This window comes from Triturus cristatus, chromosome 12 (assembly GCF_964204655.1).
Source record: "Triturus cristatus chromosome 12, aTriCri1.1, whole genome shotgun sequence".
Lineage (NCBI taxonomy): Eukaryota > Metazoa > Chordata > Amphibia > Caudata > Salamandridae > Triturus > Triturus cristatus.
In genome coordinates this window covers 711,330,027-711,354,620 of record NC_140595.1, presented here as the reverse complement: position 1 = coordinate 711,354,620, position 24,594 = coordinate 711,330,027, and positions in this window count along the sequence as shown.

Here is a 24,594-nt window from a genome sequence, read left to right as displayed (position 1 = left end):
CAAATGATGGCGATGTTTTGCTAATTTTAAGATGAACACAACAACAGTTGCTGATTAATTAAATGTACAGTAAAAATGGCTAATAGCTGCTTCCCACGTCATTCTTATAGCTTTGGGGGCTTGGAATAGTCGGAATTGTCACACTTATAAGAGTGGATGGTTAGTAGTTGTGTTGGTAGTGTCATTAGCAACACTGGCAGGGGCAATCGGTGGGGCAAGCTGCAGTGGCGTCCTGACGAGGGCCCTGCCACTTATTTTTATATATATATATTTTTTTGGGACAAATTAAGTGATTACATGCCAGAAGGGCGGCAGCCACTCTTGGGAATGCTAGCTTCTATGATAGACGTGGTGGCCTATGTGGGAAAGATATAGAATTGGCCCCGCAAGGGGCCCCAAAACACTACTTTAAAAATTGTGTGATGTCACCTTTAGAACTAGGTGGTGGAAGGAATGGGAGGGTGCACACAGACAAGAAGCCTGGGCGCCATAGCTCAGTCTTTTCTCTAATGAAAATGATTCATGAAAGGTGCAGAGTCAGACACCTCCTTGGTTCGCATCACGTGGGATCCATACAATCCTATTACTCTGTCCTGGACCTGAGCCAAGAAGCTGGTTCCCAGGAGTGGATCAAGGGCTTTAGAAGGCAGGAGCATGTTCTTCAAAAGGGGAATCTCTATTTAAGCAGACCTTTCCAACTCAGACATGGTGAGGAACTGGGACTGCCTAGAGTTGTTCTGAACCTCACTCAACTTTTCTCCAGGTCTGTGGAATGTCCGTCTTAGGCCCTGATTAAGTGTAATTTGATCACTGGATGCAGCATTATCGAGGGTGGTAAATTAATACTTAACTCCGAATCTGCGTCTAAACATCACGGGGCATATATACAAGCCCCTTGCGCCACATTTGCGTCACTTTTTCCATGTTAAAAGTGACGCAAAAGTGGCGCAAGGGGCTTGTAAATCTGCCCCCATGTCTGTGAGACATTACTACGCATTTGTAAGACTACAGCATAATTACATTTATCATGTAAATGGGTGCAGACTTATTGCATGTGGTATTTCCATATGTACAAACATTGCAAGTTGTCCTATAAGGAAACTCTTCATTCCCGACATCACATGGCAGAAATAGTAGGTTCTGGCCATTTCCCGTCTCCATTTGTGAACAGTGAGGCAGAATACGAATGAGGAGCTCTTCCCAACAAGCACGGTGATTGCACCCTGGCCTCCATTTTGTTGCACTGAGAACCCGGTTTGCATCACAACTGCAATCCAGTGCCCTCTGCTTGATAGGAAAGAGTTCCAAAAGGGTATCCTACAATTTTCTTTTAGCATGGCTGTAGACTGATGAAAGAAAACACATTTCACGATACAAAAGGGGGTGGTGATGGACGGAGCATCAGAACCAATCAAACACTCACACCCAGTCAACAGATCTGTGTTTGATCCATCACCGTTCTTTAGCCCACTCTGCCACCCCAGTTCAGACATGGCCATATGCAAATCAGTCTGACCCTGTGCCTCATGGGAACAGTCCAGCCCGAACTGCCAAGCCATGCCTTCCCTGGACCGGAAACAAGCTTCCTAGGACCAGTTTCTGGCATTTCAGCCGTCTTCAGCCAGGCTTGCTTGAATCCAGTGGTAAAGTGAGCAAGGGACTCACGTCTGAGCATACCCTGCCAACTTATGGCGAACAAAGCGGTACAAAAGGGGGTGGTGATGGACGGAGCATCAGAACCAATCAAACACTCACACCCAGTCAACAGATCTGGGTGTGATCCATCACCGTTCTTTAGCCCACTCTGCCACCCCAGTTCAGACATGGCCATATGCAAATCAGTCTGACCCTGTGCCTCATGGGAACAGTCCAGCCCGAACTGCCAAGCCATGCCTTCCCTGGACCGGAAACAAGCTTTCTAGGACCGGTTTCTGGCATTTCAGCCATCTTCAGCCAGGCTTGCTTGAATCCAGTGGCAAACTGAGCAAGGGACTAACGTCTGAGCATACCCTGCCAACTTATGGCGAACAAAGCGGTACAAAAGGGGGTGGTAATGGACGGAGCATCAGAACCAATCAAACACTCACACCCAGTCAACAGATCTGGGTTTGATCCATCACCGTTCTTTAGCCCACTCTGCCACCCCAGTTCAGACATGGCCATATGCAAATCAGTCTGACCCTGTGCCTCATGGGAACAGTCCAGCCCGAACTGCCAAGCCATGCCTTCCCTGGACCGGAAACAAGTTTTCTAGGACCAGTTTCTGGCATTTCAGCCATCTTCAGCCAGGCTTGCTTGAATCCAGTGGCAAAGTGAGCAAGGGACTCACGTCTGAGCATACCCTGCCAACTTATGGCGAACAAAGTGGTACAAAAGGGGGTGGTAATGGACGGAGCATCAGAACCAACCAAACACTCACACCCAGTCAACAGATCTGGGTTTGATCCATCACCGTTCTTTAGCCCACTCTGCCGCCCCAGTTCAGACATGGCCATATGCAAATCAGTCTGACCCTGTGCCTCATGGGAACAGTCCAGCCCGAACTGCCAAGCCATGCCTTCCCTGGACCGGAAACAAGCTTCCTAGGACCAGTTTCTGGCATTTCAGATGTCTTCAGCCAGGCTTGCTTGAATCCAGTGGCAAAGTGAGCAAGGGACTCACGTCTGAGCATACCCTGCCAACTTATGGCGAACAAAGCGGTACAAAAGGGGGTGGTGATGGACGGAGCATCAGAACCAATCAAACACTCACACCCAGTCAACAGATCTGGGTTTGATCCATCACCGTTCTTTAGCCCACTCTGCCACCCCAGTTCACCCCCACGGAATGAGGTTTGAGGTATTTAATCCTTAAGAAAACATTTTACCCGTCAGTTTCCAAAAGTAAGGAATAAAATCCTCCCCTTTCAAAACCTTATCTGCAGCCTCGCACAGAGGCCTTTAATTCTAGTTTTTAGCTTGGCACAGCATGTGGCGGGAAGGGTGCTTGAAAGCAAGGACTGGAGGCGCTGGACACGGGCCTGCGCACCCCCTCCCCGTGAGTGCATTCTTCCGGGGTTGACGTGGGGTCTCACATAGAGTGTTTTTCTAACGTGCGCCCGAGGGTTTCTTGGCACAGTATAACAGATGTTTATTGCACCTCAAACGTATTCATTTGATCAGCCTCAGGAGGATGAAAGCCCGAGCGGCCCTGCTGTGACAATGGGGTCACACACAGTCCCAGTGTCCGCTGAGCCCATCAGCCCGTTCGGCTGGGGAGGCTTCTCCGGATACATGCAAACAATATATATATATATATTTTCTACTTTATCTCGCTTTGCTCAAGTTGTGGTGAAATAAATGGGGTGCCGAGTAGAAAGCTGCGGCGCTTGGCTATACGACCCATCCTTGGGAGGGCCTTGGGGGTGAAGAGAGCCTTTTGCATTACCTTTCCCTGGAAGGGGGGGGGGGGGGCATGCCTCGGCCTGTGGGCACACACCTCCCCCATCTGTCATCCTGCCTCCCAGGGCCTCAGCAGCCAGGACTCTTCACGGGACTTCAAGCTAATCCCGCGGCTCCTGCCTGTGACAGGTCATTGTTAAACACCCCTTCCCATTTCCACCCCCTCCCCATTGTCATGAAGGTGTGACTGCAAGGAAGCCCTGCCCCTCTCAACGCTGCCAGCAGCAGCTCTTGGGAGCCATGTATGCTGTTTTCTGAGGTTTGGAAGAGTTGCCAACTTGACACCATGCCTTGAGACATCGGCTTTCATGTCATAAATCAGTGCATTCTGGGACTTGTAGTATTCCGTTACTTCACTAAAAGCAGCTGGTCAAAGTGATCTGTTAACAGTGATTTGTGAAACGAGAGCACATGACTGACTTTGGTTGCACATCCTGCGTGGGCCTTTGCTAAGTTTCTGGGGCTTGCAAGTGTGTTATGCGGGTACTCAAACACACATGGCAAGTACGGATCGCTTGTGACCTTCCGTGTATAGTGTGTGTAATGGCAGGGGTGTCCCTGGCGCTCATAAGAGCTCACTTTATCAGATCGCAGACTCAACAGGTGAACACCGCTGAGAAGGGCACAGGCTAGGGCGAACCACACAAACACGAGACCTGGACCCAAATCTCTACTTCCCCATCATACTGACCAAACTGTGTGCTCTTGGGCACCTCATCCCCATTTCTCGTGTCAATTATCTGCCAAAGTCAGCAGCTCTTAGAAACAGAACAGAACAGAACACACACACACACCGAGCAAAGAAGTGTCACATTTTCATTTATTAAGTGAAGGGGCGATAACTCCCGCCCTCACATCCTTGCATCTAGCGAGTGAGGAAACTCAGCGACGCGTTTATTCACTCTAGAGACTGGGTGTCGCGGATTTCAATTCTGGCAAAGCAAACTCCGGGTTTCAGTCTCCTGGGACCGCTTTCATTTAGTTGCGATTTTCCTGTGAACACGCCTGCGGATTAAATGAACTGCAGATTACTCCCCCAAAAAGCTTTTAATAGCTCTAAAATTATTGTTTTACGGCATTTGGTAATGCCGGTGTTATAAACTTAAAGAAGACACGGAAAACAGCACTAAAAACATAGTATGACAGACAACTACCTCTGCCCTCCCCCCGCGCATCCCAAGCGGTAAACATAGCATTTCAAGCGACTTTTACACTCCATTCCGCTCCCTATATCGATTGCTTCCAGTCTACAGTTTTACGCAGCATTCGCTGCTGTGGTTTCTATTCATGCAGACCAATGTTCATATCGCACTGACGGAGGCTGCTACCACAACTCGCTCTTTAGTGTCCCTGGTTCCTTTCAGTAATGTCCACTCCTTCCTTGTCTTCCCCCTAAGCCATTAGCAGCCAATTGATGTTTACTAAGGTGCTTAGTGTGCCCCGGCGCGGACGGCACTGGAAGATAGCGGCCGGGCTGAGGGTGGAGCGCAGCCACCGGGATCCTCGGGAGGAGGCTGTCGGTCTGTGATGCGCACAGGGCAGCCGGGCATGGAGCAGGCTGCACCTGGGAGCTGTGCACAGGATTCCCGAGCCCGGCGCCGCCACAACGCACTCGGAGCTTCGCGTGATTGCTCAAAAATGGCGGATGGAAGCTTCAAAACTTTTTCGGATTCGGGGGCGTGTTCCTGCTGTTCTAAAAGGGCGTGGCTAAAAAGTGGAAAGAACAGCATGGAAAACGCCCCCGAATCTGAAAAAGACGGAGCCTATTTGGAGGGACGGCTCTCTCCTCCAATGGCTGGCCTCCGTTTAGGAAGCCAGCCAATGGAGGAGAGGCAAAAAGAGAGGCGGGCTAAGGAGCCACTCTCAGAAACATTAAATCTCTGACTTCCGGTTCTGCCTTCGGCAGACCGGACGGTCCTCGACCTAAAAAGATGCAGTGATGTAAACAGAAGAGTATATAATCTGCTTAGCAAGGAAGAGGAGGAAAATATTTCAGCCAGGGAGGCCCATCAAGGAACTGAAACTCGAGCCATGGGAGGGAAATGTGTGCACAGTTAGAGGCATGATGTGCACTGACAGCATCAAAGGTGAGGTGGAAGTAGGCACAGCCCAAACTGGTGAGTGCACCGTCCACGAGTAACCAGCTAATTCCACTGAACCTGTGATGAGAGTACGTATGTAAACATGCATGGAATGAAACCTTTGAGAAACATTAGTGTGCCAATAGATTAGCATCAGTGTCACTCCAGTGTATTTTTCTCCTTGAGATGCCACACATTAAGTAAGACCTATGCGAAAAGCCACCGAATAGGAAACGGTGGGACATATCAGCAAGGGCCAGCGATAATTATCTTATCGCTGGCTATCTCTGCTTTTTATCGCGGAGCTGCTCCAGGGCGATAAAAATTCCAGAGATAGCGATGTTATCGCCGTTTTGCAGGGATCATCGCTGGTTTCCCAGCGATGTTCCCTGCAAAAGGGCGATAACCTTGCTGATATGACCCTGTGGTCGTATCAGCATAATCCACCCCCAATGTTAGGGGTGGCTTAGTCAGGATTTTAGCAGACGTTAGTTTTTGGAGAAAACAGCATTTTTCTCCAAAAAGTAACGTCTGCTAAAATGCATGGGTATCCTTGCTGATAGACCAAAGACGCGTTATTGCTCTCCTGACATGTAGTGTATGTCAGGAACCCCCACTTTGCATCTCATTAGAGATACAAAGGTAGGCGTAGTGTAAAATGGTGCTAACATGCGAATACACATGTTAGCACCCTCTTGCTGATACTGCGTTGGTTTTATCTCCGCTCTTCTGGTTTTTAAAGCCAGAAAAGCGGAGATAAAGCCCTTGATGATATGCCCCTGTAAAAGTTGGAAATGTGCTTTACATCACTCAGACATCACTACTATCACATGGTTAATTATAGCCGTTTCACTTCGTTACATGTTTTCATTGAGCCACAGACAACACATTTCCTGCAAGTATAAACATATCTATGACGCAAGCGGCTTGAGTTACTTATAAGTCTCATTTGTAGCAAGTCTGGGATATGATGTCTTTGATGCCCGCGACAAGAGGACCCTACGGGGGGTGGCTGGCCAAACAATGGAAATATAAACCTTTACCCTGGACATCCTGTTGGTGCCCTTGGGCGGCTATGGTGTATTTGATGGTGAATACTTTGTTTGTATTAACAATAAAAAATAATTTTTAAAAGGTGATTTGTAAGATGAAGTACTACATTTATTTTTAAAAACATTTTCATGTATTTCGTAATTGTTTTTGAAAGGTGAAACTGCACATGCAGGAGGGCGGTCCTTCATCAAGTCATCAATCTCATCATAGGAAGCACAAAAGCTCATATGAAAGGCAAAGCTGGTGTTACTACTGCAGCACCGACAGCATCCGCGACAAGTGTCATCACTGCTGCAGCAGGTTCAGTGTGTGCCTCATCGACCGCCACCACCACTCATAATTTCTATGTTGGCCACATCCCAAGCCACACAGACTCCCTCTATGCCAAGGACCCGGGTAATCGGGAGGCTCTGCCTGCAGTTGGAGAGTTTTTCTAACCGCAGCTGAACATGAACTATCATTCACAGCCAAACTTTACATTGAGTCCCCAGATACACCTGCGGCCTCAGAAAGCAAGCCTACATAGTTGAACGGAAAGAATGGTTAGTGGTAGTTTGCCTCAGACTGAGCTAACCCAAAGGCCACGTGATATTCAGTGGTATATACTGGTAGGTCGCTCCCCCTCCCACAGCTCCGCCTGTGTGCCCCAACTGCTGCTGCTGAAATTTCGCCCGTAAGTGTGCTTCCTCCGTTTCTCTGCCCCGTTGCTTTGCTTCTGTGCCACTGTTCTTCCCCCTTTGCTGCCCCGTTGCTTTGCTTCTGTGCCACTGTTTTTTCCCCTTTGCTACCCCGTTTTTTGCCTTCTATGCCACTTTTTTCCCCCTTTGCTTTGCTTCTGTGCCACTGTTTTTTCCCCTTTGCTGCCCCGTTTTTTGCCTTCTGTGCCACTGTTTTTCCCCCTTTGCTGCCACGTTTTTTTGCCTTCTGTGCCAATGTTTTTCCCCCTTTGCTGCCCCATCCTTTGCCTTCTGTGCCACTGTTTTTCCCCCTTTGCCGCCCCGTCTTTTGCCTTCTATGCCACTGTTTTTCCCCTTTGCTGCCCCGTTTTTTGGCTTCTGTGCCACTGTTTTTCAACCTTTGCTGCCACGTTTTTTTGCCTTCTGTGCCAATGTTTTTCCCCCTTTGCTGCCCCATCCTTTACCTTCTGTGCCACTGTTTTTCCCCCTTTGCTGCCCCGTCTTTTGCCTTCTTTGCCACTGTTTTTCCCCTTTGCTGACCCTTTTTTTTCCATCTGTGCCACTGTTTTTCCCCCTTTGCTGCCCCTCTTTTGCCTTCTGTGCCACTGTTATTACCCTTTGCTGACCCGTTTTTTTGCCTTCTATGCCACTGTTTTTCCCCCTTTGCAGCCCTGTTTTTTGCCTTTTGTGCCACTGTTTTTCCCCCTTTGCTGCCCCATTTTGCTTTCTGTGGCCTCGCCTCCCCCCCGCTGTGCACCCTGCGGCCCGCCCCCCTGACTGCCCATTCACTGATCCCGCCTCCTGCCTCCCAGCTGCTTTTACCTCCAACCTCCCCATATAGGCCGGATGCTGCGCGGCCGAGCTGCTGGTGCGCCGCTGGCACGCCGAAGGCAAGCCCGTCAGCGCCCGTCCGTGCCTGGACCACGCCCAGCGCCAGGAACCCTGGCCCCCGCACACACCACGACGCCCACCTCCGCTACGACTCCAGCACCCTCCACGCACTCAACGCCGGGCGATCACACACCTGCTGCCTGGCCGCCCGAAGCGCACCCAAGGACCGTTCTCCTGCTGGAACTGCAGCTTCTCCAGCATCCGGCCCGCCAACCCACCCAACATGGAAACCAACTTCCTCAGATGTATCCTGATCAACACCCGCTCCGCCCGCAAACACACCATCGAACTCTGGGACCTACTCAACTCCACCTCCTTAGACATCGCCTTCCTGACGGAGACCTGGCTGACCCCCTCCTCGGCACTCAACATCGACATAGCCATCCCGGAAGGCTACAAGATCACCCGCAAGGACCGCACCAACCGAACAGGAGGAGGAATCGCCATCGTCCACAGGAACACTCTCAAAATCTCGACACACGCCGATGACACATTCAGCACCGCTGAACACCTGCACTTCCATATCCACACCGACCCCAACACCACCCTCAGAGGCACCCTCGTCTACAGATCCCCCGGACCCCGACCGCAGTTCAGCGACTTCATCACCAACCTCGTCAGCACACACGCCCTCGCCTCCACAGTCTACATCCTCCTCGGGGACCTGAACTTCCACCTCGAGAACAACAACGACCCCAACTCCTCCACCCTGATTGACAACCTCGGCAATCTCGGACTCAGACAACTCATCACAGCACCCACACACTCTGCCGGCCACATGCTTGACCCATCTTCTCAGCGAGCACCCACGTCTTCTTCGACCACAACACCGAACTCCACTGGACCGACCACCGCAACATCCACTTCACCTTCCGGAAACCCACCACAGACCACCACACCCAGCAGATGCCTCGCCGCAGGTGAGGCAAGATCACCGAGGACCAGCTAACCGCTGCCCTCGCCCAGAGCCCACCCACAGACCCAACCGACCCCGATGCCGCAGCCCGTAACCTCAAACAATGGATCAACGACTGCGCCAACACCCTCGCCCAGCTCAAGAAACCCCCCAACACCCACACCAGCAAGAGAGCCAGCTGGTTCACTGAAGACCTCCAGGCCACCAAGCAGTCCTGCCGAAAACTAGAAAAAAACTGGACCCACGAAAGAACACTGGAAAGCTACACAGCCCATAGGAACGCCACCCGCCGACATCACCAACTCATCAGATCCACCGAAAGGTCAGCCTTCAAACACTGCCTCGACAACAACGGACAAGTCAGCAAAGAGCTCTTCAGCATCATGAAGGAACTCTCCAACCCCAGCTCCAACACCAACGACATCCCACCATCACAAGAACTGTGCGACTCACTGGCCACCTTCTTCCACCGCAAGATCACAGATATCCACGACAGCTTCGAAGCCGTCACCACCCCGACAACAGCCGACACCCCCGCTCCCACAGCCACCACCCGCACCAACCACCTGCTCGCCTGGACCAACACTAACGACAACGGCACCATCAAGATCATGAACACCATCCACTCCAGATCCCCGGAAGACCCCTGCCCACACCACATGTTCAACAAAGCCAGTAGGACCATCTTACCCCACCTTCGGAAAACCATCAACATCTCCTTCGAGACAGACCTTCCCAGAGAGCTGGCGGACCCCAAGGACCTCAAGAACTTCCGACCCATCTCCCTGCTCCAATTCCCGGTGAAGGTCATCGAAAAGGCCGTCAACAAACAACTGACCAGCTTCCTCGAAGAGAACAACATCCTAGACCCATCCCAGTCAGGGTTCCGCAGCAACCACAGCACCAAAACTTCCCTCATCGCCGCCACCGACAACATCAGGATCATGCTCGACAATGGGGAAACCTCAGCCCTGATCCTCCTGGACCTGTCAGCCACCTTCGGCACAGTCTGCCAACGCACACTAAGATCACGCCTCCAGAGAAGGCCCTGGACTGGACCAGCTCCTTACTCTCCGGAAGAACCGAGAGCGTCCGCCTACCCCCCTTCCGCTCCAAAGCCACCGAGATCATCTGCGGCGTATCCCAAGGCACATCTCTCAGGCCAACATTATTCAACGTCTACATGGCACCACTCGCCCACGTCGCCCGACTACACGACCTAAACATCATCTCCTACGCCGATGATACCCAGCTGATCCTCTTGCTCACCAAGGACCCCCACACCCCCAAAACCAACCTCCACGAAGGAATGAAGGCTGTCACCGACTGGATGAGGAACAGCCGACTGAAGCTGAACTCGGACAAGACGGAGGTCCTCATCCTTGGCTCCACCCCCTCGGCCTGGGACAACTCCTGGTGGCCAACGACACTAGGAGCACCCCCTACACCCACCAACCACACACGAAATCTAGGAGTCATCCTCGACTCCACACTCTCCATGACAAAGCAAGTCAACGCCGTCTCCTCCTCCTGCTTCAACACCCTCCGCATGCTTCGCAGGATCTTCAAGTGGATCCCCACCGAAACTAGAAGGACGGTTACCCAGGCCCTCCTCAGTAGCAGACTGGACTATGGCAACGCACTCTACGCAGGAGCCCCGGCCAAACTCCTGAAACGACTCCAATGCATCCAGAACGCCTCCGCTCGCCTGATCCTGGACATCCCCTGCCGCAGCCACATCACACCCCACCTGAAAGACCTGCACTGGCTCCCCATCAACAAGAGGATAACCTTCAAGCTCCTCACCCATGCACACAAGGCACTCCACGACACCGGACCAGCGTATCTCAACAGACAACTCAGCCTCTACACCCCCCCGCCAGCTCTGCTCTGCAGACCATGCCCTCGCCACCATCCCCCGCATCCGAAGAGTGACCGCCGGTGGCAGATCATTCTCCCACCTCGCCACCAAGACGTGGAACACCCTCCCCATCCACCTACGGCAGACCAAAGACCTTCTATCCTTCAGGAGACTCCTCAAGACCTGGCTCTTCAAACTGTAGCGGCATCTTCCCCCTAGCGCCTTGAGACCCTCACAGGTATGTAGTGCGCTTTACAAATGCTATGATTGATTGATTGATTGAGTCTGGTGACGCTGTAGCACTAAGATTCACTGAGACCATCACAAAGACCCTCAGGACACTAGTGGCACAAGGAGCGACATGTCGCTACAGCAACACAAAGTAGAATCAGTAATGCAACATCGTACCCCGCAGAGGGCTTTTTTCTTCACACCTCCTCCCCTCTTTTCATCTTTATTTGTTTGGTGTTTCTGAATGTGGCTAAAGGCCTGCCCCCCTCCCCTGGTGGACGCCTGGATGCAGTTCCATTATACCCGTGGCTGGAGGCAGTGCCCCTTACTCCCTGGGTGGGGGAGGCATCTCCTCTCAAGGGGATTGGGGGAGAAGGAGGCAGTAGATGGGATGGGGTAGCAGGCAGGAAAGGGTGGTTCAGGAAGTGGAGCAATTTCAATTGAAAACAAGCGCGCACACCTCGCGCTAAAAGTGGGAGGGATGGGGAGAGTGCGAGAGCACACAAAGCATTTCCCTTGCGGGAGCGTGCAGGGGCACCATGTGTTTGTCAGTTAATTACAAACATATAGTGTCAAGCTCGCTGCCGCAAGGCAATCGCCACACGTGCACGCATTGCCATTGAAGGCAATGGAACGCGTGCATGTTTTTGGCAGAAAAGCCAAAGCGATGGCTAAAGGTCTTTTTGCCTATGCAGCGCATGCACGCTGCTAGGCGAGACCTAAAAGGGCTTTAGAGGAATTGCTAGCATGTTCTATTTGGTTAATGATGAACAGACGTCTCGATGCTTTTAGATTTTAGAATGGTATCTGGACAAGGACTGTCTGTAAAGTAGTCTATTATGAGAATCCTTACTAGCTCACCAGATTCTTTCCAATCGCCTGCATTTAGATTTTTCCATCTTTAGCTCCACCGTAAACCAGGGGGTTGAAGGCCGCTGTTGAGAAGTACCATACTTTTTTGGGGGGATTACGGTGTCTAAGGCTGTTCCAAAGGCAGCATTGAAGGCCTCCAACATTTTGGATACTTCCATGGCGATCTTTACTGGTTCCATTGAGAAATTCTCGTTAAATGCTTCTAAGGAGAGATTACGCCATGGCCTGCGCAGCTCTTGTTTTTGTCCTGCATATATATCTGAGCTCCTCTGACACGGCTGATGAATGGAAAACTTGATCATGGAATGATCTGACCATGTGAGGGGGTCAGGAGGGCTACAACTCAGCTTGTCTGAGTTTAAAAAAATTAAATCTAATGATTGACCAGCCCGGTGAGTTGGACCTGTGCTTGTGCATAGTGAAGCGTGTTGCTGCCTCTGGATGACTCCCTGATTCCTCCGAGGTGTTTCTTTCTACTCTCACGGCCCCCGCTGTGGGGGTTTCTTTGTCGGCACTATTGATTGTTTTCTCAAGACGGCATCTCAGCCGCGGCGTAGCGTGTGGGTGGACAGGGTCGGCATGCTGCTGCCAGGATCAGCTTTCGGGGCAGCGGGAGCTGTAATCCGACCACTGGCACACAGGAGTGCAGTTTATTTCACAATGGCAAGTCCCTGGGCTCCACTGGTAAGGAGGGCATGAAGGAAGGAATGGTCAAGGTCACAATAAAACCTCTGATGACTTCAGTAAGAGGGGAGAAGGGGCAAAACCAAAACATTTTTGGTTGGGCTTTGAAATCTCCCAGAGTGTTTCTGAAGGAGGGGTAGAGTGAGGGTTTGAGCAAAGTTTCTACCTGCTTCACTAACAGATATACCCTGAGAAGTCAGGACTTAAAGGGAAAGGGTCAAAACTTTTCAGGAACTTTAATTAAAAAAGTGCCCCTGCTACCCTCTCAAAAGGGTTTGGATAAAAGAGGCTCTCACATCTTCCTGCTGGTTCCTCCAGCTAGCACTGCAAAGGGCTCTCTGATAGACAAACCTACACCGGGACCAGGGAAGAGACGGTCTAAAAGAAATTCTGAATGCTTCAAAATTACGCCCTCACTTCGCTCTTATTTTAAAGTACAATGCCAGCTTGTGCATTTAACTCTCCCCTCTACTTCAGTGCCTACACTCTTACAGTCAGCACATACCTCTGATTCTGACAACCCCACGTACATTACTGACAGCATTTTTAGTATGAAGTCATGGATAGTACTTTATGGATAGAAAACAGGTTTAGCCCTTTAGCAGTAATAGCAGGAAACAAGTTTGGTGTGCAAGCAGAGGATAGTTCCGCAAATACTTTTAACCAGCCTCCTGAAACAGCCTCTGCGTTGGCTGAACAGCCTGACCAGTCTGACCAGTTTGGTATAGAAAAATTACGATCTACTTTACTAACGGAAGTCAGGGAAAAGTTTACCATCTCGGAGATAATTCAGCAAAAGACCCAAACCACTTGTGAGATCCTGGAAAATAAGATGAATAATTTGATGGACAGAGTTGGAGTAATGGATAATTCCCTGGATGACCTTTCGAAAAAGTTGACTTAAATAAAAATGAGATTGTAAAATTGAAAGACAGTGACAAAGAACTCAGGGACAAACTGGAAGTTCTTGAAAATAACACCAGGAGAAATAACATTATGATCCTGAATGTTCCGGAGGGTCTTGAAGTAGAAGACAGAAGGGGTTTCACAATCAGACTCTTAAAAGAGTACAACATGGATATTGAGGAGCTTACTCTGGAGGAAAACATCCAGAGAGTACATCGGGACCCCTACCTTAAGAGACGGGAAAAATAAAGCGAAGGAGAATTCTGGTTAATTTTAAATCATATTCAATTATGGAGAGAATTCTTGCGGGGGGCCTCAAAGCTGGTATATATAAGAAGGGAGACTGGTCTTTCCGAGTTAGATCTGACATCTCACGCACTACTCAAGATCGACAATGGGAGCTAGGGAAATGTATTCAAGAGTTGAGAGGACTGGGGGCTACTGCTAATCTATGCTTCCCTGCTTCCTTAAAAGTGATGTGGGAAAATAAAATGCATCATTTCAGAGACCCCACCAAAGTCAGAAATTTTATCAAACATGTTAAAGCACACCACAAGTAATTTGATAGTTTCTGCCTGAAGCAATGGAGCTCAAATCAGAGGTAACATCTAGATACCTCTAGTAATGTTAGGAGGGTTCCCCGGGGTGGGAAGGTTGGGAAGGGGAGGGAGGTAGAAAGGGGGGTTACTGCCAAAAAATAAAACATAAACAAAAAGATTATTTAACTTTTTACACTGGGTGGGGGAGCATATGGGTTAAAAAAGAAAAATATCTAATTTGTCAATATAATCCAATCAGACTATGATATAGTTCAGTCTTTTCAAAGAGTTATAAGCATCCGAAACACCGCAGATACCTAGAGTTACCCAAATTACTGTGTACATGATAAATTTAGATAGACCCATAAAATTGGAAATTTTATCTTGGAACGTCAATGGCCTCAGAGTTGTCTCTAGGAGAAAAATAATTCTAGAGTATTTGAGACTCTCAGACAGCGAGGTGCTAGTAATACAATAATTCCATTTATTAAAAGATGACTGAGCCGAGATACTCAAAGGACAAAAATGGGTGGAACACTGTGTGTGCACTACCCAAACATGCCCATTAAAGGTAGTTGCACTACTCTTTAAAAAAAAACATCCAAGCCACCTTAGGGGAATGTATGGTTGATCCCCTTGGTAGATGGGCAATTGCTAGGGCCAAAATTTACGGATCTTGGTTAACCGTTGTGGGATACTATTGCCCTAATATAGACGATCCGGCCTCGCTACGTACTTTACTTCTTCATCTGGTAGATATTAACAATCCTATAATATTCGGGGCGACTTTAATGTTGTGTAGATCCAATTCATGATCAACATCTAAGAGGGCCGCTGCAACTCACCAGATGAGAAGTACCTTAAAACATCTGATGGAAGATATGGGCCTTGTAGATATATGGAGGTTGATGGGAGATTAGTCTGGGACGGGTGGGGGAGCCTTTACCTTCTATATTAAAAAATGCGGCCATCGATTCAGGATCGATTTTTTCTTGTGGACACCTATATTAGTAAAAACACTATTAAAGTTACCCACGCCGCAGAATATCTTTCTGATCATTCAGTAGTTATTTTAGAGGTAATTTTAAGAACATGACTCTTTCCCGTAGGTGGACGTTAAATAGATCTCTACTTTTATAACCCTAGGTGGTGGAGAAACTGAAAAGTGCCACAAGTGATATTTTTCTTGCCAATATGGATTCGGCCCCACTTTCTGTGGTCTGGGACACATATAAGGCACACATAAAGGGCATCGTAACTTGCCTGTCTATCGTACAAAATAGGAAAGTCTAGGATGATATAAAAAAACTGACTATAATTCATGGCTGCCAGGTAGAACTTGAACAAAACTTAGGAAGCTTAAATAGGTTGCAAATAAAGCAAAAATTGCAAACTGCAAAATTGGAGCTTGCTGATTATCTTGAGGCAATCATCAGAAAAAAATGGGAAGCTAGTAGACTGTCAATCCACGAATATGGAGAAGGGTGCGGCACGCTGCTTGCATGATAAACAAAGGCTAACCAGGCAAGAAATCAGATTAGAGACCTTAGATGTCAAATTTCTGGCGATATAATCTCCGATGAAGATGAGATGGAGAATGCGTTTCCTCCTTTTTTCAAGACCTTTAAAAAGAAGATATCAAAGTAGACGATAAAAAACTGAAAATGTTCTTTAAGAGATCAAACTCCCCTCATTGCAGGGCCTGGAAAAAGATAGGCTAAATAGTAATTTTAGTCTTGATGAAATACTTTTCATTATTAGGGGTTTGAAAAAAGGGAAAGCCGCTGGTCCGGATACTCTTCCAATCGAAATTTATACTATACTGAAAGAGGAGCTTGCCCCAATATTATTGCGATTGTTTAACTCTGCCTTTATTTGTAGACAGAATCTCCTGCCATCTTGGGATATGGCTACCATAACCATACTTTTAAAACAAAACAAAATCTGTGGGTCTGTGAATCATATAGGCCAATCTCTCTCCTCAAAAGTGATTATAAAATCTATACCCAGGCTTTGACAAAAATACTGGATAAGGTGATAACATCATTATTCCATGGTGACCAAAAAGGTTTTATAAGGGGGAGGCAACTTTACGAGTTAACTCATGAACTAATTGCTATTATAGATTTAGCGAAAGAATTTGGGAACCCCTTGACCGTGATGACCCTAGATGCCGCCAAGGTTTTCAACAAGATTAGTTGGCCTTTTCTGTATAAAATGATAGAAAGTTTCAACCTAGGAGAAAATGTTCTTAACAGCAATTAAAGCAGTATATAAAAATCCTTTGGCAAAGATATTAGTAAATTAGAACTTCTCTAACTTAATAAATATTGGTAGAGGGACTAGACAGGGTTGTCCCCTTTACCCCCTTCTGTTTAATATGAATATTGAGCCTCTGGCTTGTAAATTAAGGGCAAGTCAGAGTATCCATCCTTTTGTCTGTAATGGATGGTAAAAACATATTGGTCTATATGCCGATGTTTTAATGATCTTTACTAGTGACCTAACTAACTCACTCTCGGCTATTTGGGAGACTCTGGATCAATTTGGAAGCATATCTGGGTATTGCTTATGCCAGCAAAAAATAGAATTGATACAATGGAACACCCAAAACAGCAGTAACCTGATAAGACAAGCAATTAAATATCTGGGAGTACAAATAGTTCATAATTTGGAAAAATTAGCTCATTTGAATTTTGACAAACTAGTTACATCAGTTAAGAAACAACTTCAAGTCTGGGGAGCGCTTCCACTGTCCTTTCTTGGCAGGTCAAATCTCTTAAAAATGTTGCTGCTCCCGAAGTTCACTTTTTTGTTCAACACCATCCCTCTAGAATTTAAGAAAGTTTGGTTTAAGAGAATACAAGAAGAGTTTATTAGTTTTATCTGGGGAAATAAATGTCCTAGAGTTGCCTTGAAGAAACTACGAAGGCAAAAAGAGCAAGGTGGCATTGCCACCCCAGATCTATACCATTACTATTGAGCCTTCCATCTAAAGAATTTTCGCCAGCTTCTAAAGGACAGTACCTGCTTAGCCCCTTATTTAAAAGCTCTTGTAAAGGATCTCCAAGTTCAATCAGAATCTTTCCTTCTTAAATTTGGTCATCCTAAATTTTTCAAAAAAGTTAGGTTAAAGATTCTTCAGGGTGCAACCAAGATCTGGCATTATATAAGACTCACATTACAAATACCATATCACTGTGACCCTGCTCCTATTTGGGATTCTCTGGGCACCCCTGACTGTCTTTTGGAATCACTAGCAACCCCCCTGCGCGAGTGTGGCACCAAACATTGAGGGCAGCTACTTGAAAACTCAAAATTAATTTTGTGGCAAAGACTGTCGGAGATCTCCAATGATTCTGTCTCAAAATGTAAATATTATCAACTAGACAGCTGGGCAAATACCTTGGCCAAAGACAGTGAGGGGAACATGGAGGCAGAGGCTAGGATATGTCTACATCCCACTCTGCCGAAAGAAATCGCAGAGTTGTATTGGATGTTGATTCAGGCAGAAGAAGGGCACAAAACTCACGGATGGAGAGCTGGAAGAGGTAACTGCCGGACCAGGATCATGAAGCTTTATGGCAAGTATCTATGGCCTACTTATGGCATTACGTGAGACCTGCTCCACTGAGAAAGAATCATCTTTTCACTGTCCATAAGGCTTATTGGATGCCCCAGACACTATCAAAAATGGGAAGTCGGGCAGAGAACAAATGCTCCAAATGCAGCAAAGAAAATGTGAATGAAGCCCATATGTTCTGGCAGTGTCCCTCAATCCAGGTCTTCTGGGCTAAAGTGGGTAAGATCGTATCGCGAGTTGTAGGCCAAGTATTTAAGGTGAGCTTGGATATTGTCATCTTTGGGGTACTGACGGGATGATTGGAAAATGTTAACTTTCCTAAAATTAAAGAAGCCATCAGTTTTGTCATAATTCTTCTCGCGCATAGGGAGTTGTGCATTAAATGGATACTCCCATGCCCCCCTACAGAGGCGGAATGGATTCGATTAATACAAAGGGTTGCGACTCTTGACCGAGGTATAAAGAAGGTTAAGAGAACAACATTTTGGGAATTATAGGACACATGGTTGGAGGCTCATGTAACAAATTCAACTCAGTAGTCTTGAAGTATTCTCTAACTTGATTTTAAATTTGGTTAGGTAGTTAATTCCGTGGCTTGTAAACCCTTACTTAAGTATGGTCTTCTGTCTTTTGTTTCTTTTGTGATATCTATGGTCCTATGATTAGTAATATGCTTCATAGGTTGGTCTGATTTTCTCAGAGTTACCTCTGTTTAGTGAAGTTAGTCCCTTTGACCGGACAGGGGAAAATGTGTTAACCCAGGATGTTTATTTCATCCCCTCCTTATGGAGAGACCGGGTACCCCTTGTACTAGTAGAATGGACCTTCTTTGACATTTTTGCATATTGACAAATGAGGACAAAAAAAAGAATGAGTGGGTGTATAAGCGTCTGAATGGATGATTCAGTAGGTGCCTGACTTACCGTATAAGTGAGTGATTAATTGTGTCTTACTGTATGCATGTGTTTATTGACTAAACTGTGTGAATGTCTGTATTAGTCTGTCAGTTAGTGTGTAAGCTGTTGCATGGTTTGGTGAGTAGCTACATGACTGTCTATGTGGGTTATTGATTGGTTATCTGAGTATCTGTTTGGGTGCCTGAGTGTCTGTGTGGGTGGGTGAGTGGTGTATGACCCAGTGCATAGATATGTGAGTAGGTGATTCACTGGTTGTAGGGGTTCAAGAGTGCATCTGCGAAGGGCTGTATGGGTGGATGAGTGTGTGAATAGGTGTGTTGGTGAGTGTATGGATGTCTTAGTGGACGTGGTACATGTGTGAGTAACTACATATGTGAAAGGCAGTATATGTGAGTGCTGGAGTATATAAATTACTACATGTGAGAGTGAGTGATTGTGAGAGTGGCTGTATGGATGAGTGTGTGCTTGTGTCAGTGATTGTAGAACAGAGTAAGTATGTGTAAGTATCTGTATGAATAAGTGAAGTAGTGTATGTATAACTGTATAGGTGAGTAAATGGGAGTGTGATTGATTCTTTGCATGACTGTCTAAGTGTGTGTATAACTCTATGGGTGAGTGTCACTGTCAGAGTGTGTATATGGGTGTATGAGTGCATATAATAGTGGCTGTATTGATGAGTGACTGCATGGTTGAGTGACTGTAGGGGTGAATGAGTGTATGTGTGTGTAGACCTAGGAATCAGTGAGTGGGTATCTAGTAACTGGTATTGATGTGTCTATGGTTTCGAAAATGGTAGTCTGCATTTTAGAGTGGGAGTATCAAAGGATATATTAGGGTGTGAGGAGGTGCATTAGATTATCACGTGGATGATGTCATCAGTGATGTAATCTGTGATGTAATTTGATATGACATCAGTGATGTCATCAGTAATGTCACTGACCATGTCATGAATGGTGTAATATGTGATGTCATCAGCAGTGCATTGCGGGGGCACGAGCTATAGTTAGCTCAACTAACTATAACAGCCAAATGTCTTTGGTTTTGTACGAATGAAATGTCCAACAAACTATAACGTCCCTGAAACCTGTGTTTTTTTCAGTGAATTTCTATGGGTTTTTTTAAAGGCTAATTTCTAACTACAATGTCCCTGAAACCTATGTTTTTTCAGTGAATTTCTAAGGCTGTTTAAATACTAATTTCTAACTATGCCTACAGAGGTAGGACATGTGAAGAAAGAGGAAGAAAGGCGCAGAAAGAGAAGTGCAGAAAGAGGGAAGTGAGGTGCAGAAAGAAGCAAGAACAGTGCAGAATGAACTACCAGAGGTGCTGAAAGAGGCAAGTGAGGTGCAGAAAGAGGCAAGAGATCTGCAGAAAAAAGCAACAGAGGTGCTGAAAGAGGCAAGTGAGGTGCAGAAAGAAGCAAGTGAGGTGCAGAAAGAAGGAAGAGAAGTGCATAAAGAGGCAAGTGGGGTGCAGAAAGAGGCAAAAGAAGTGCAGAAAGAGAAAAGAGGGATGCGGCAAAGGGCAACAGATCTGCAGAAAAAAGCAACAGAGGTGCTCAAAGAGGAAAGTGAGGTGCAGAAAGAATCAAGAGAGGTGCAGAAAGAGGCAATAGAAGTGCAGAAAGAAGCAACAGAGGTACAGAAAGAGGCAAGAGGGATGCAGAAAGAGGCAAGAGCAATGCAGAAAAACCTAGAGAAGTGCAGAAAGAAGCATCGGAGGTGAAAAAGGAGGCAAGAGGGGTACGGAAAGATGGAACAGAAGTGCAGAAAGAAGCAACAGAGGAGCTGAAAGAGGCATGAAGGGTGCAGAAAGAGGCAAGAGTAGTACAGAAAGAAGCAACAGATGTACATAAAGAAGCAACAGAGGTGCAAAAGGAGTCAAGAGGGATGCAGAAAGAGGCAAGAGCAGTGCACAAAGAACCAAGAGAAGTGCAGAAAGAAGCAACAGTGGTACAAAAGGAGGCACGAGTGCAGCAGAAAGAGGGAAGAGTGGTGTAGAAAGACGCAAGAGTGTTGCACAAATAGGGAAGAGGGGTGCAGAAAGAGACAGAAGGAGTACAGAAATTAGCAACAAAGGTGCCGAAAGAGGCAAGAGAGGTGCAGAAAGAAGCAAGTGAAGTGCAGAAAGCGGCAAAAGAGGTGCAGAAAGACGCAAGACAGGTGTAGAAGCAAGCAAGAGAAGTGAAGAAAGACTCAAGAGAATTGCCGAAAGAAGCAACAGAGGTTTAGAAAGAAGCAAGAGAAGTGCAGAAAGAGGCAAGTGAGGTGCAGAAAGAAGAAAGAGCAGTGTAGAAAGAATCGACAGAGGTGCAAAAAGAGGCATGAGAAGTACAGAAAGAAGGAAGAGGAATGCATAAAAACGCAACAGAGGTGCTGAAAGAGTCACGAGGGGTGCAGAAAGAAGGAAGAGAAGTGCAGAAAGAAAAAACAGAGGTATAGAAAGAGGCAAGAGTGGTGCAGAGAGAGGGAAGAGAGGTATAGAAAGAAGCAAGAGAGTTGCACAAATAGGGAAGAGGGGTGCAGAAAGAGGCAGGAGGGGTGTAGAAATAATTAACAGAAGTGCCAAGAGATCCAAGAGAGGTGCAGAAAGAACCAACAGAGGTGCAAAAAGAGGCAGGAGGGGTGCAGCAAGAGGTAGGAGATGTGCAAAAAGAGGCACGAGAGGTACAGAAAGAGGTCGGAGGGGTACAAAAAGAAGGAAGAGAAGTACAGAAAGAGGCTAGAGAATTGCTGAAAGAAGCAACAACGTTGTATAAAGAAGCAAGAGAAGTGCAGAAAGAGGGAAGTGAGGTGCAGAAAGAAGCAAGAGATCTGCAGAAAAAAGCAACAGAGGTGCTGAAAGAGGTAAGTGAGGTGCAGAAAGAAGCAACAGACTTTTAGAAAGAAGCAAGAGAAGTGCAGAAAGAGGCAAGTGAGGAGCAGAAAGAAGCAAGAGCAGTGCAGAAAGAAGAGGTTCAAAAGGAGGCAAAATAAGTGCAGAAAGAGGTAGGAGAGGTACACAAAGAGGCAAGAGGTACAGAAAGAGGCAGGAGGGATGCAGAAAGAGGAAAGAAAAATACAGAAAGAGGCAAGAGAATTGCTGAAAGAAGCAACAGAGGTGTAGAAAGAAGCAAGAGAAGTGCAGAAAGAACTAACAGTGGTGCTAAAAGAGGCAAGTGAGGTGCAAAAAGAATCAAGAGAGGTGCAGAAAGAAGGAAGAGAAGTGCAGAAAGAAGTAACAGAGGTGCAGAAAGAGGCAAAAAGGGTACAGAAAGACATAAGAGGGAAACAGAAAAATGCAAGAGAAATGCAGAAAGAGGGAAAAAGGGAGCAGAAAGAGGCAAGAGGGGTGCAGAAAGAAGCAAATGAGGTACAAAAAGAGTCAACAGATGTGCAAAAAGAGGGAAGAGATGTGTATTAAGTAAAAGAGATTTGCAGAAAGGGAAGTGCAGACAAATAAAGAAATGTGCAGAAAGAAGCAACAAAAATGCAGAAAGAGGCAAGAGAGGCGCAGAAGGAAGCAACAGTGGCGTGCACACCATTAGTACCAATTTAACACCCACATTTAGCAATATGTAGCAGGTGAACTTTCTAGGTTTGCAAAGGGCCTTCCACCACGCTGTAATACTTGTTGCTGAATTTTTGGTAACGTTTGAGCTGGAAACAAGGCTTTTTTTGTTCAAATCTGCAGATTAGGCGCAGATGATGAATTGCATAATTCCAGTGGCCTTGCTCATACCTCTGACTAGGTCCAGATGTGCTCCTCAGTAATTCATTCTTTTTTTGTCTCATTGACTTCATAGTTTAGCTGCTATAGAAACGAGGAAGACTAAACCTGAGGTTACCACTCCACAACACAGACTACCATACCACACAATTACTCTCCATAACACATAATCCCACTCTACAAAATTCCTACAAAATAAATACCACATATTTTCTATCCACATAATTGCACTGATCAACTTACTAGATAATTCCACTACACACAGCATACATTTTTGGCCCCGGGGAGCCCATCCCTCTGGGCATGCCCAATGCCTTTTATTTAAGGGAGGGGAGCTGAATGGCCCCCCTCCCGGACTACTTTAGGATACAGTGACCCCATCCCCAGGTCATGGCCTCTTGTTGGGGACTGCGTCGGGGGAGCCTCAATGCCCCCGCGGTCCCAGCTGGCTCCCCGCCTCCTCCAGGAGCCGGCATTGCTTTTGCACAAGGGGAGCTGCTGAAATGCAGCTCCCCTTGTGAAAAGCAATCCTGCTTTGGTTTATGAAAGCGAGAGCAGGTTTCCTGCTCTTGCGTCTAAAAACCAAAGCAGAGTTTGCTTTTACAGGGCAGGAGCCGTGCTCCTGCCCTGTCATAGTAAACAGCAATGTCCCAGAGATGGGGACCCCAGGACATTGCAGGAGCCGGCCCTGGGGTGTTGTTCCCCAGGGCTATCAAGAGCTTTAGGAGGGGGTTATGCAGCCCCCTCCCAGCATTTGTAAAGCAGTGGGGAGGTGGTGGTCCCCGAGGCACGTGGGTCTGTAATGGACCCCTATGTAAATAATTACTGCCCCAGGGAGGTGGTCGTCCCCGGGGCACTGTGGGGGGCTCAAGCCCCCCACACTTTAATTTTGATTATAGCCCCGTGGAAGTGGCAGGGGATGCAGGTGCCATGTAGCCCCCCGCATTCAAATCAGGTAGCCAAAGAGGTGGAGGTCCCTGGGGTTTGGGGGTCCACAAGGCCCTCCCAAAAAAATTAAATGCCTCAGGGAGGTAGTGGTCCCCAGGGCTTGGGGGACAGGAGCCCCCACACACATTTTTTAATGAAAAAGCCCCAGGGAGGTGGTGGTCCCCAGTGCTGCATGGGGCTGCGTGCCCCTGCATATCATAAACAAAGCCCCGGGGAGTTGGCGGTCCCCGGGGCTGTGGGGGCCCCCGCAGGCCCCCACACCATAATTAACAATTGCCCACGGGACCTAGCCGACCCGGGGGTTTGAAAAAAACAAAGCGCAAGAGACCGCACTTCGTTTTTTTATAATTTCGGCCAGATTCGGCTGAAATTATAAAAAAAATGCTTTTTTTGACCCTCGGGTTCTTGTGGGACCCACTGAGCAGGCCTAGTGGGTCAGGGTGTTTCTACCCTGCCCTCTTTTCTCGTTTTTCATCTTTATTTTACTGTATTCTTTTGACTCGGTTCTACTGAGTTACAAGATGGCTGCCAACACTACCTGGTTTGGAGTGTTGGCAGCCAATCAGAGTGAAGCTCGTGCTCGGGAGGGGTCGCAACTCCACCTCGGTGCTCAGATATCGATATTATTGTTTTCTTTAATTTCTCAGGAACTACTGAACTGAGTACACCATTTTAAAAAAAGGTCACTTTCTGGACCAAGACCTACCTTTTTGCAAAATTTGGTGTAATTTCGTTCAGCAGTTCGGACTGTAGCCTATTACAATTTTCCTAAGGAAATTAACATGGGGAAAATGCATTTAGGGACACCCTTTTTTTCGGCCCCTGCTTGACGAATCACACTGAAACTTTCAAGACAGGAGCTGACCAGAGCGGGCTATTAGTTTTGTAAATTTCGTGAAGATTCGTCAAACGGCGCTAAAGATATTGGCAAATAAAAAATGCTTTTCCTATGGAAAATAGGTCCTGACGACCGCCAGTAGGTAATATATATATATATATTCACTGAAAAAACCATAGGTTTCACACACGTTATAGTTAGGAATTAGAATTTAAAAAACCTTGCAAATTCACTGAAAAAACCATGGGTTTCACACACGTTATAGTTAGGAATTAGCATTTAAAAAACCTTAGAAATTCAGTGAAAAAACCATAGGTTTCACACGTTATAGTTAGCTGGACATTTTACTCGTAAAAAACCAATGAAATTCCCCCGTTATAGTTAGTTCAGCTAACTATAACTCGCGTGCCCGCAATGCACTGCTGATGACGTCACATATTACATCACT